This window comes from Belonocnema kinseyi, chromosome 9 (assembly GCF_010883055.1).
Source record: "Belonocnema kinseyi isolate 2016_QV_RU_SX_M_011 chromosome 9, B_treatae_v1, whole genome shotgun sequence".
In the NCBI taxonomy this organism is placed as follows: Eukaryota; Metazoa; Arthropoda; class Insecta; order Hymenoptera; family Cynipidae; genus Belonocnema; species Belonocnema kinseyi.
Window position 1 is genome coordinate 122,262,549 of NC_046665.1, and position 5,810 is coordinate 122,268,358.

Genomic DNA, 5,810 nt, shown 5'->3' on the forward strand with positions numbered 1-5,810 from the left:
GGTGCTGCCCTCTTCAACTTTTCGATGTTTCTATGGCAACCGCGTCCTTTGCCAACGTTTACGGGAGTGGTGGGGCCAAGGCGAAAGCCAAACCGAAAGAGTCAGTGATTTTCTGTTTCTCTATTCTCGCGCTTGCCTTCGCCAGCCATATTTATAGCTGACTCGGGGCTGTCTATGCACGCCGAAATTATTAAAATTAATGAGAGCCTAAGATTATTATATTTATTATTATGTTAAAATTAATTAATTTCTTTCACGTTTTCTTTTTTAAAAAGGGACACTTTCGAGATAGTAAATAAATTTAAAAAGTAAATAAATTTTAAATTAATGCAGAATTTAGTTAAATGAAAAAGTTAAATTAATTCCTCATCTGGTTTCTTTTAAAAGAGAAATTTTCGAAATACTATATAAATAAGTTGAAAAAAATTCTTGTCATATTTTAGAATTGTAGCGAAATTTCAAACATTATTTAAAAAAATATAATTTGAATAAAAATAGTGAATTGATGGTTCGAATACTTCACTGTATAAATTTATCCTACATGTATTTTTAAATCCTAAAATATTTTATTCTTTTTTCACATAATTAAGGTTATAACTGAAGTAATATTTACACTTCTCTGTAGTGTCGAATTGACAATATACACTTAATTCCGAGGAAAAATTTAAGGTTTTCACTACTCATTTAATTATTTATCAAAATTATATTAAAATTCTGTTTTTTGTTTGTTTTTGTTTCTTGATTATTTGAAACGTATAATCTTCTTCCTTATAATTTGTTTAGTTACAAAAACCAGTAACCAGACTGTGCCTTGCAAATTAAAATTTAATTTTAAAAGTTTGAGGGAAGTTAACCACTTTTAATTCTTATGCTCATCAGAATTCACAACTTCAAAGTAATCCAAATAGTTTATAAAAATAATTCAAAGAATCGAAGAATCCAAAACAATTCTAAAGAAATATAAGGCGTTTAGGGGTGCATCTTAGCAACTAAGGCTATTACAGAAAAATGGAAAAGGAAAGAATTCCAAAGAATTAAAATAATTCAATAACTTTTTAGGAGCCGGGAAATGACCGGAAATTTGTTTCCTTGATTAAAACGGCCACCTGGATTTTTTAGTATTTAAAAATTTATTATATTCATTGGCGTTTTCCTGTAAAAATAGTTATACTTTTTCGTACTTGTAAAAAAATTCCCACCAAGGATTGAAAAAAATTTTGATTTTATTTATTTCTTCAAGTGAATTTTGTTTAAGTTTGCAATAACAAAGACAAACTATCCAATTAGGGGTTTTAAGGGTTTAAAAATCGTGATTCATTTTTTTTCATAAATAGTTTGGAAGTAATTTTCACATTGTACACATCAGCTGGTTTTTAAGCATATTGTATTGATGATGTGTACAATATGAAAATTATTTGGAAACTATTTATGAAAAAAAAATCACAAGTTTAAACACTAAAAACCCCTAATTGAATAATTTTTCTTTGTTATTGCAAACTTAAAAAAAATCCACTTGATGAAATAAATAAAATCAAAATTTTTTTCAATATATATATACGCTATGCCTTACAGCTAATAAAATCCCTCGTATCAGTTATTATTTAAAACTCACTTTCAATTGATTTAAATTCAATATGAAACGTTTTAAATTCCTAAAATTTAAACTCGCAATATATAATGAATTTGCAACAAAGAAGATTAATTTTCTTACCAAAAAAGACGTTCTTTTAACAAATTCCATGAATTTTCAACCAAATATTTGAATTTTCAACTTATGAAAGACCCATTCCTAATCAAGACTAGACAAGTTGCAATTTAAAAAAAAAAATTTTTAACATAAAAAACCAAATTGTCAACAAAAAAAGTTCAATGTTAAGCCAAGGAGGTAAATCTTGCAGAAATATGATTTTAAAAAAACTAGACTTAACAAACATGAAAAAAAAACACGGAAAAGTTCATTGACAAATGAATCCTACTTTAATTTTCTACCATATTGTTAAATCATTAATCAAAATATACTAACTTAGAACTTAAGAATTGCATTTTTAATAAAAAGACGATGTAAAAAACCAAGAAAATTAATTTTCTACCAAAAAGATGAATTTTCAACAAAACAAAAGAATGTTCTAAAAAATAATTAAATTTTAAACTGATAAAGTATAAATTTCGAACAAAAATGTAAAATTGCAAATTTTCAGATAAAAAATTAATTTTGAACAAAACAAAAAACCCAAAATGTCAAGAAAATTGTTACATTTTTAAAAAAATATTAATTTTTAACTAAATCTAGAAATAAAATTTTCAACAAAAGAGTCAACCCCAAAGATTAAGGGGAGTCCAAAAATATGAATCTTTAATGAAAAAGTTCAACTTTTAACCAAGTCGTTTAATTTTCAATTAAAGAAGATAAATTGCGAAAAAAATAGTTAAATTTTTAACCAAAGAAATGAATTTTCCAGCATTGTATTAATGATCTACCAAAATAAGACGAGCTTTCAACAAAATATATTAATTTTTAACAAAATTTTTGAATTTCAAAGCCGGGAGGAGCAATTTTAAACCAGAAAATATTAATTTTTAATAAAAATATCAATTTAAATCAAAAATTAAATATTTACCTTGTTAGTTAAAAAAAATTAATGCTTATTAAAAAAAAACGAATTTTCAACAAAATAGTTACATTTTTAACAAAAGAGTTCAGCCTATGAATGACTTTTTATCCGCAGAAGATTAATTTTCTAAAAATAGAATAGTTAAAGAATAATTTTTTTACAAGGTAGTTCAACTTTTAACCAAGCTTCTGAATTCTTAACGAAGCAAGATGACTTTTTAACAAAATAGTTGCATTTTTTACAGAATAATAAAATTTGCAACTGAATATTAGAATTTTTAACCAAACGAGTTGAATTCCGAACCACAAATATAATAGTAGACTTTCTATCAAAAAGGATTTAAGCGAAAAAACGATAAAAGGGGGTTTTTTAAAAATAAAGAAAAAAGAACAGTTCTTTAAAAGTGAATAATAAGGAAACATACTAAATGTTATTTAAGTTCCTAACTTTTCTTCCACTGACCCCCAACCCCTGTTCGAACCATAGTTTTTCGCATGACCCCCCTCCCCATGCAATTGATAATGCAGTTTACTGACGACCCCTTAAAGTTTGAATTTTTGTATTTAATGAAATTATCCTTATAATGTATAGTTTAAAATTTGTTTAACATAAAAATACACAACAAAAAATCGACAAGACTCAGAAAACGAAATTACAACAATTAAAAAAATGACAGAGAACAAGTATATTGAGACTATACTTAAGAAACTTTATTTTCAATTTTATTTATATTGGATGAAATATCAATATTACAGAGAAAAGTAACAGCGTTTTACTTTGAAGAATTCAAATGATTTAGAAACTGAAATTAATAACAAAAATTAAAGGGCTTCTAATTTTTCTCATTCTCATCATTTATGATTGAGAAAGGATAAGAAAAGGAAGGTCCGACAAGTCCGACAAGAAAGGAAGAGTTCGTTAACAGCCATTTTGTGATCTCAAAAAATATCTACAAATTCGTTAATAATCACTTCTTGATAGGAGGCGTACGTTGTGTTTTATTCGCGAAAAATAACATTGAAAATATAAAAAAAAACTTTGAGAAAAAATGATACAAGTAAAGAAAAAAAATGATTCAACAAAAATTATTTACCCGAAAAAGAGCTACAAATTTGTTATGAATTACTTTTTGAAATGACACGTAGTTTTGGTTTTGATCATAAAAATGGTATTAAAAATAAAAATGAAAAATTTGTGGAAAAACAACAAAAGGTACAAAAACAAATTGATTGAAAAAAGATATTCGCCCAAAAAGTGATACAAATTTGTTTTAATTTATTACATTCTTATTATTTATGATGCAGAAATTATTAGAATTGCCCGAAATTTGACACCACAACATTCAAATTTTGAACCAAAGGACGAAAAATACGACAAAAAGTCTCGAAGAGAAATGATAGGTTTTGAAAAATCCTACAAAATTTCTTTAAACCACTTTTCAATAGAAATTCAGAATATGAAGACTCATATAAATACTGCAATCTAAAGAGATGTTTTTGATAAAGTTTCATTCAAGCATTCTAAATGCAAAGAATAAATATTTGAGCGCATGGTGAGAATGTGCCCGCGACAATAAATAGTTCATTTACGGATTATTTTATTACAAACTAACAATTAGGAGATAAATTTTTTTTGAAACTTTCCAATAATTTCTGACCTTTTAGTTTAAATTGAGAAATGTAAGGCAAAACATTTATATATTCTGATCAACCACTCGAGTAAAATTCAAAAATACATTTTTTCAATTTTGAAATTATGGGGTTCTCAATTTTAAAAATCGGGACATAATTAACATACATAGTAATATGCATAAATTTTTATAAAATATTATATAAAAAATAAAATAAAAAATAATTTTATTATATAATTTTATCGTTTCATTATAATTTATTTAATTCATAATTAATTACACAAACATAGAAATTAACGAATTGTTGTTTACTTAAGTTAATAATCGTGAGGGAGGCGGTATTCCTATAACATTTAACTCTACATATAAAAACTCCAAATCGCTAATTATACATGCGAGAACGCTGTACGATCATATTTATTTAAAAAATTAATTATTTTAAATTTCAACTAAATATATTTATCAATTAAAACTTTTAATGTCTTGAAACGCATAGTTTCATTTAGTAGAATTTCTACCGCTTTTTTTCAAAACTACAAAATAATATTATTCATAGACAGTAAATTTTAATTGCAGAATGACTAATTTTTTCCATCAAAGGTGTCAGCTAACAATATTTATTACGATACAATTACATTTCAATTCAATTTAGAAGTCAATCTTATGCATCTACATATTTTCTCGATGCAAAATTTATTCAAATAATTGATTCATTAATTGAAAATAATAAATCAAAATTCTCGATATAAAATTTATATTTTGTATTTTTAAGTATTTAGTATTTGCCGACTTAGTATCGGCTATTTGGTGGACTTGTTCGACGGGTGAAGATTGCAAGGGCAAAGTAGTTGGTGGGTGCGGTTTTCGGGTTGAGAGGCATGGGGGGATCGGGCAATTTTCGCCGGGAGCGCCGTCTACAATTAGTTCCTCGAACTGTACACGTGCCGCATCTAGGCTTATAATATCTTTGATAAATATATGCAAGAACATAGAAAAAGCTCAGATATTTGCGTCTCTCCGTTTGTATTTTAAATTATAAATCTGCGACACTCGCTCTCTGAATTATTGAAATTGGACTTAGAATATTTTTTCTCTTAAATTGTTAATCGTAATTCAAGTCCAAAAACTTTATTTACTCCGGTAATTTGGTACGGTTAGCCGTGGATTTTAAAAATGTCAAACCTGAACGAAATCTTATTTGTGTAAACAAACTATTCGCGGCGACGAAATAGGACATTCAATCTTCATTAAAGGAACTTCAATATTTAAATTGAAATTAAGAAAAACTATTGATTTGTTCTCTAAATTATTGTGTTTTGTCTCTTATTTCAACCTCGACCAGTTCGCGCGGTTAGTGATTTTTATCACTCAACGTCGGCAACGAATCCAGAATTAAGGGCATGTGACACAGCTAAATACCTATATTACCGACCTTACTTTTTCAGTTCAATAAAGTACGTTTAGGCACTTCATTTTGGTAGGAACTTCACTGAAAATTATTTCATCTTTTTTCTGAACCTCAACATTTTTTGAACGTTCGAACTTTTTTTATACATAAAATATCGGTC